General features: G+C 41.7%; 1 pseudogene; it reads right to left on the reverse strand.

The window, feature by feature from the left end:
• Window positions 1–2011: 2011 nt before the first annotated feature.
• On the reverse strand, window positions 2012–7069 carry LOC127639520 (beta-1,3-galactosyltransferase 2-like; annotated as a pseudogene).
• Between the last annotated feature and the right edge of the window lie 1247 nt (window positions 7070–8316).

Genomic DNA, 8316 nt, shown 5'->3' on the forward strand with positions numbered 1-8316 from the left:
AGCCACTGAAGTGCATCGTAGATCCAACAGCAGTATTAGCTCAGAGGTAGAGTAACAGGTATGTGACTCGCAGCTCACTGCATACACGACCATCGGCTACAAAGAAAATTTCTGAATGAAACAGATGATTTCCCCGCCTTTATACCCGTATTTCCGGGGGCTGGACATGCAAATTCTGTCCGCCAACTTCTCATTGGCCTTTTTTCATAGATCAGAGGTATATTCGGCGCTCAAGAGAGACCCCTAGTGTCGCTTCTTCGACAAAACGTCAAAGTGAGCGACAGAAGGGGAACAAAAATCTAGCCTATCAGATAGCATGACTGAAGGAAGGAGCTTCTGATTGGCTTACTCATTCCTCAGCCTTTCCTCGAAGGCTGAGAAAAGCACATCTCCCACCCCCCATCACCACTACATTCTATAGAGGGACTATTGAGAGCTTCCTGAGCAGCTACATCATTGCCTGGTTTGGGACTTGGACTGTTTCGGACCGCAAAGCCCTGCTTTGTATAGTGAGTATAGTGAGGACAGCTGAGAATATCATCGGGGTCTCTCTTCCCTCCATCAAAGACATTTACAAAAAGCACTGTATCCACAAAGCAACCAGCATTGTGGACGACTCCACACACCCCTCACACAAACTCTTTACCCTCCTGCAATCTGGCAAGAGGTACCGAAGCATTAGGGCCCTCACGGCCAGACTGTGTAACAGCTTCTTCCCCCAAGCCATCAGACTCCTCAATACTCAGAGACTGGTTTGACACACACTCACACGTGTCCTGAGTTGCACTTTAATTACTGTCACTTTATAACTGTCTGCTACCTCAATAACTGCTATGTGCATAGAACACTATCTCATAGTATGTTATGTTTACGTTTTTAGAAACTGTCATCTTTTTGCACTACTGTGTACTGGTCGAAGCTGCACTGTCTCTCACTGTGCCTATTGTCCTGTTCATTGTCAGAAATTTCTTGTACTGTCGAGTACTTGTTGCAGATGTTTACAAGTGCACTTTATATAGGTATATATAGGTATTTTATTTAGTTGTTTAGTCTCATGTGTTTGTCCTGTGTTGTTTTTATGTAGCACCATGGTCCTGGAGGAACGTTGTCTCGTTTCGCTGTGTACTGTACTAACTGTATATGGTTGAAACGACAATAAAAACCACTTGACTTGACTTGACTTGACTTGGTCAGCATGCTTACCTTGGCCATTTGTTGTAGCGGGTATGACCGTAGTGTTGAATGAAAGGGCGGTAAAAAATGCTTTGAATCAGAGAAAGCATAACATAAAGTGCTTATACCCGATGGTCGTGCCAAAGCGAATAAATTAATAACTGTCTGTGCCGCTCAACAAATTTGAACAAAAACATTATTGTATATTAACAATTATATTTACCTATGCACAGCAAAATTCTCCATGTGAAGAAAGTGAGGGCGCATGTGTGAAACCAGCATAAAACTACTTGCCAAGCAGCCACTTTTTAATGCTGCACTTTTCACTCTGTGAGGGTGAAGTTATAAAGATGCTCACCACTTAAATGATATTCTTATCCACAGTGAATATTTAGTGTGGCTGTGTATGAAGCACTGCCCACACAGAGGTCACTGCCAAACCAAACTTCCTGTTTGTCAATGCTATGAATTTGTGTGTTAACCAAATGAACTCCAAGCAAAATTTGCAATAGAAAGTTCTTTGCCAGGGAAGTCCATCATGCAGATTCCCATTAAGATTAATTTATTTCACCATGCAAAGGCAAATGTGACCACGCCTTAAAAGATATATAACTCCTCCTCCAAATCATCCCCTTTTTTTCAGGAACCCCAAATGCCCTTGTCCCCATGAAATCAATATTGGAGTTTTATGGCTTTTATTCCACGTCCATATACTAGTGTACTCCTAAAAGTTGGCAAAATGTACTTTTAGCAGATGTATATGTGTTATGTATGCACAGGGAAAATTGACCAACATTTTTGATGACTTATCTTCAACTACACAGATATTTTTTGAGGGTCATTTCAGACAAGTACCCACATGTGCATCCTCTATGTTAAAGGGGTTTATGTCCTTGGAAACTTCAACTAATTTTTCTGGAAGATCATTGGAGAAAACATATCCCATACCCAGCAGGTACGTTGGGTAAATCGTCTCTGGGTACAGTTCTTCTGGCACATACCATTTTGAGTTTTTGTTTCTGAAGACTGGTCGGTTCCACATCACCATACCTGTGATATAGTTCTCTCTGGGTGTGTTGGGTGCCAATAGGAGAGTCATCAAATTCTCCACATTCAAGAACATGTCAGAATCAACCTTCATGCCAAAAGATGCTTGAGGGCAATGAGTGACCAGCCAGTCCATGATCACCATCGTCTTTATGGTCAGATTGAAGTACGTGTCGACGAAGTTGCTTTGCAGCAAGTCTCAGTGTTGTCGACTCTCTTCCTGTAGCTGCTGTTGGACTTTATCATTTTTGGCTACTTCAGGCATACCAACCAAGAACAAAGTCATTACTGCTTTTCCCTGGACTGAGCTCTCATTTCCCCATGTGCTCCGGATGGCGCTCCGAGCCTTCAACTCATGAGGGGCCACAGGAACCATCAAGACCAGGAATGGATTCTGCTGGCGACATTTATCAGGTTCATCCAGGATGAAAAGATAGTTGCGTGGATAAGCGTCATGATGCACTGAAATGTCCTTGATCACAGTGGATGCTACAGTGATTGAAGTATGATTGGTAGTTGTGGCTGTTAGCTGGACTTGTTTATTAGCTTTGGGTGGCGGTGCTAAAAACAGTGTTTTATTATCATGGGAAGAAGGGAACTCAATCAACCCATAATAGGAGCGTATCTGGTTTACCACATTATTCAAGGTGTCAGGCAGCATAGAGTATTCAGAAATGCAAAACATAGCAGACAGTAATAATGTGAATGCAAGCAGCAGAATTAAAACTTTTTTAATGTGACACCTGTGTGAAGATTTATCCTGACCCAGATTGTATCTAAAAGAGACAACAACAACAAAAAAACTATGTTAGAATATATTCTATTAAATACTGAATACCTATGACAAGACTGATATTGCTTAAACACAAAAGTTCGATAAACAAGAAACTACTCTCTAGTAACTTTCATTTTAGACACAATATGGCCAGGTATTATTTTGTCTATTTTTGCTCTACCGATGAACATAGTTTGGAACAAATGCAAAGCAGGTTCAAGTTCAACCATTGTGTGTAGGGCAGGCAAGCAAGGCACAGACTACAACAGACTGCCAGGAATGCTGTGAACACAGACAAGTCGAGTGATACAAACAAATCTGGCACTTGCACACATTGCTATCTTAGGTCATTAGTTTCAATAAATCTACACATAACTAGATTAAGTCAAAGTTAAATAAATTCTGGGCTTTCCTGGTCCACATACACATTATGAGTTATGTCATTAGCCGTTTAAAGGTGGGGTATGTGATTTGCAAAACGGCCGGCAGATTTTGAAAATACACAACTCTAAGGTCCTACCTTCTCTCCTCCAACGCTGGCCCTGACTCCACCCATTCGAAAAACATGGACGCGCAATCATGCACGAGCGAAAACTCAGATGCGCAGTGTTCTAGCAGTGTTCTAGACTCACTAGTCAAACAGTGCATTCACCTGTCAGACAATTTTTCAGAGCAAATTGTTGACACAGCAGGAGGAGGGGTTCGCATACCACTCTTGAAAGGTGTAGAGCTGATTTTCTCATAACTGTAAAAAAAAGAACATAGCCAGCCCTGGCGTCTGTACAGCGGTCTTCTATTCAAAACAGGATTCATAGAAATGTGGAACAACCCCACTAGCACTATAAAAGCTCTATTCTCCATACATAAATACAATCGCTTCCTGTTACTGGGTCACGAGCTTTGAGTATGCGCACGAACGGGACACACGCGCCAGGGTGGTGGGGGAGGGGGCATGGTACGACCGTTTGATTGACACATTTTCTGTCCAATGATTCTAGATGGTCTTGAAAATGATTGGCTGGAGTTTTTCGAGTCCTGCCCGTTCCACAGATGATTAAATTGCTTAATTTTCATTTCAGTGCTTCTAATTTACAGCCAGTAAGTGGGTTAGGAATAGGATTTCAAGTTATTTTGAAAAAATGGTCAAAAAAGAAAATCACATACCCCACCTTTAAGCTATTCGGCCAAGCTGGCCAAGGCACACATAGCGATTTAGTACATTAGGGTTACGTAATTCAGCCAAGCTTGTGAGGCACACTTAGCTAGCATACACTTGCTGCACATGGCTCTTTGTAAAAGCAGGAGAACAGTACACAAGTCTTAGCAGTAGGTTAGCATTGTTGAGGGGGTTTGTGTCTTTGAATGTGTTTGTGCAGCTTTCCTGCTTTGTTGGAGGATTTAATGTATGTTTAATTGTGTAATAATAGCATGTCTTACATGCTCGATGCAGCATGACTTGTGTTTGTCTAAAGGCCTGGGTATACTTTTACTGGGTACACCTTTTTCTGTGTTCCGGATTGGATGGCACTTTGAGTATACTCTTCTGACAGTGAGCAAATACAAATGTGTTCAATGCATGCCTACTAAAGCTGCTTTGTGATAATCTTGTAGTACACTCAGTGGCCGGTATATGTGGTGATGATGCACACAGATGAGCACTGCATCCGCGGGTCAAGAAAATCTGGGCCCTGTACTGATGACGGCACTTTTTTACTCTGTGACCATGTGCTACATGGACTGCTATCTTTGTTGAGCACTATCTCTGTGTTTACATTTGCGACTCCCCCTGCACGTTTACATGGGCTTGCTTCCGCGAACATAACGGATAATGTGTCTGCAGCCAGACAGGGGCCCCGGAGCTTCAGCCCAGGTAAGCCTGTGCGTTAATGTGGCCCTTGTTATGCACACTGTGCACGGAGTGAACAGCAACACAGACAACCGAAGTATAATCAGGCCTTAACTCTGCAGCAGCAACATGTTCACATGCTAACACTGTATGTGTATGTTCTCGCAGTAGCAATTCTTCATTATGAAGTACTTCGTAATTAGTATGTCATGACTGATATATCTAAACAAGGTGCAAGCTGATAGGTTCTTGAACTTGTTACTAGTTAGCTAATTGATTCGCTCACATGTTGTTTTGTTAGGCCAATCGACTTGCATTGTATAAACTGATAGATTCTTAAAATTGTAATCTGTTATCTAATCAATTTGAGTTCTCTCTTGTTGTCTAACATTTAAATTGCTCGGTTTTGCAGGTAAGCCTGTTTCGCTGCAGAACAACGCAAGAGTTTTTCCTCTGAAACCCTCCTCCTTCCCAGCTCCAACTGTCAAGATTTATGACTGTGCACTACAACTGTTTTGTGATACTCTTTTGTTACAGTCAATGGCAGGCACATGTTCCGACGATGCAAACAGACGAGGACTGTCCATGTGTCAAAAACATCTGGATTGCACGAGGACAGTCCGCACAGACTGTGCTGTTGCAAAATTTGTGTGAGTGATCTGGTCTGGATTTTTGCCCAATTTTGCATGCTTACTGGCTTATCCAATATGCACAAGTGTTGTGCGCATACCTCTTACATTTTTACATCAAAAACAGATAATAAAGGGTAGCTCAGCGACTATTGACACTGACTATCACCCCTGGAGTCATGAGTTCAAATCCAGGGTGTGCTGAGTGACTCCAGCCAGGTCTCCTAAGCAACCAAATTGGCCCTGTTGCTAGGGAGAGTAGAGTCACATGGGGTAACCTCCTTGTGGTCACAATTAGGGGTTCTCACTATCAGTGAGGGGGGGAAAATACAGGGAATAATCTGATAATCTGATTATTTAAATTTCATGTAAACACCATTTTCATTATGTTAATTTCCACCAAAAATAATATCAATTTGCCTTTTATATAAAAAACAAAGAAATGCTAAAAAATTGTGAGTGGGGGCCAGTCCATAAATGCTAAAATATAAATTGTTTCAAAAGTATAGCCACAAGTTATAAACATTATAAGTTATCATGATTTTAGTGTCCTTTTCCCATTTACATCCATTGTAAAGTGCTTTACTGTAACTTTTTTTTAACAAATGAGCAGAAAGTAATCAACATGATGCCATAGATGCTGTTGAGCTTTACTCTTATCAAACACTGCCGATTTCTGTAAATTAGGGAAATTTGACTGGATTCCAGGTTAGTCTTAGAGTACATTGTATTTTCCTCAGTACATCTGGTCCAAGAACAGAAAGCTAAGGCTGCAGTCGGCACAGGCTCGCCAAAACTGGACAGTTAAAGACTGGAAAAACATCCTGGTCTGATGAATCTCGATGTCTGCTGAGGTACACAGATGGTAGGCCCATATCAGCTTCAGTTTTCTGTTCTTGGCTGACAGAAATGGAACCCGACATGATCTTGTTGTAGCCCATCCACTTCAAGGTTTGACATGTTGTACATTCTGAGATGCTATTCTGCTCACTACAGTTGTACAGAGGGGATATCTGAGCCATTCCCTCAGTTCAAACCAGTCTGGCCAGTTTCCATTGACCTCTTTCATCAACGAGGCATTTCTGTGTATTCTGAGTAAACTCTAGAGACTGTTGTGTGTGAAAATTACAGGAGATCAGCAGTAACAGAAATATTCAAACCAGCCTGTCTGGGACCAAATCATGCCACGGTCTAAATTACTGAGATCAAATTTTTTCCCCCATTTTGATGGTTGATGTGAACATTAACTGAAGCTCCTGACCATATCTGCATGATTTTATGCATTACACTGCTGCCACACAATAGGCTGATTAAATAATCACATTACATTTACATTTACATTTATTCATTTGGCAGACCCTTTTATCCAAATGAATAAGTAGGTGTACAGGTGAACCTAATAAAGTGGTTGTGAGTGAACATTCTTAAACTACAACTTAAGCTGACATTTCAAGGATAATTAATTCACATTTTTCATTACCATACTATTAGAAGTTTCACAATTTCAGATTACCATAAGACATCATCAAAGCCAAATTTGTATTAAAGTTATTTATATATAGATAGAGCTCACCTCTTCCAGTCATTTTTTACCCCCATGTCTTCAAGTACTGTAAGTGTGTGTCTGGATTCAGGATGATCAATGGCCCTTCTAACCGAAAGCCTGAGCGTTAAATCTGCCTTAGAATTACACATTGCCCATCCCCTTTACCTTACACAGGTGTGCTCTGAGAAAGGGGGGTTGGGATAGTAAGCTACCAGTATATTTGTTTTTCAATGTTTATTTCGATAAACAGTGTGTATATATGTAACACTGGCTCAGTGGTTGAGGCTCAGAGTTACTGACCAGAAGGTCGGGGGTTCAAGCCCCAGCACCACCAAGATGCCACTGTTGGGCCCTTGAGCAAGGCACTTAACTCCAGGTTGCTCCGGGGGGATTGTCCCTGTAATAAGTGCACTGTAAGTCACTTTGGATAAAAGTGTCTTGTAAATGTAATGTAAATATGTATTTTTTGTACTGAAAAAACAATATACATACTTTTATCTTGAACAAACCCTAGGCACATTTTCATAATGACCAGGTTTGTCAGTTTGTTTAAGAGTGTCAAATTTTTAAATGGTGCCTGGGTAGCTCAGTGGGAAAGACGTTGGCATCAGCCCCTGTAGTTGACTAGTTATAATCCCAGGGCATGCTCCACCTGGGTCTCCTAAGCAACCGTATTGTCCCAGATGCTAGTGAGGGTACACAGCATCAATATAATGTGGTTCGCTCCCCACACACACTGCGCTCATCAGGCCATCTGATAAGATGCGAGGGTTGATCACTATGCCACAACGAGGACTTTAGAACAAATTGGAAGAAAAAAAAAAAGTGTTATTGTTGTGGCAGGGCAGAGGGCTGGGCCAGGTCGTGATCCTACACACCCGGTCCCGTATTAGGCTACTTATGCCTCCTAATAAATACTATTATTTATATTGAAAAGCCGGTTCTCGCCACCTCCTTTCCATTGATCAATTTACACTGGTGCCGGAAACCCAGAAAGGAGGAGGCGAGAACCGGCTTTTCAATATAAATAATAGTTGAATGATAAACTAAAACAGAAGACACAAACACACACATGACGGACATGTCCGTAAACGATCTCTCTCTCCCGCACGATCCCCTGCAGTCGACCTTTATCATTCACAGAGGCATAATTAGCCTAATACGGGACCGGGTGTGTAGGATCACGACCCGGCCCAGCCCTCCGCCCTGCCACAATGGTGTTGTAATCAAATCTTTCCAGATAAACCTGTTTAGAATAGTTACATTACAGATACTTGTCTCATGTATATGAGTGTAAAGT

This window comes from Xyrauchen texanus, chromosome 48 (assembly GCF_025860055.1).
Source record: "Xyrauchen texanus isolate HMW12.3.18 chromosome 48, RBS_HiC_50CHRs, whole genome shotgun sequence".
Classification (NCBI taxonomy): Eukaryota; Metazoa; Chordata; class Actinopteri; order Cypriniformes; family Catostomidae; genus Xyrauchen; species Xyrauchen texanus.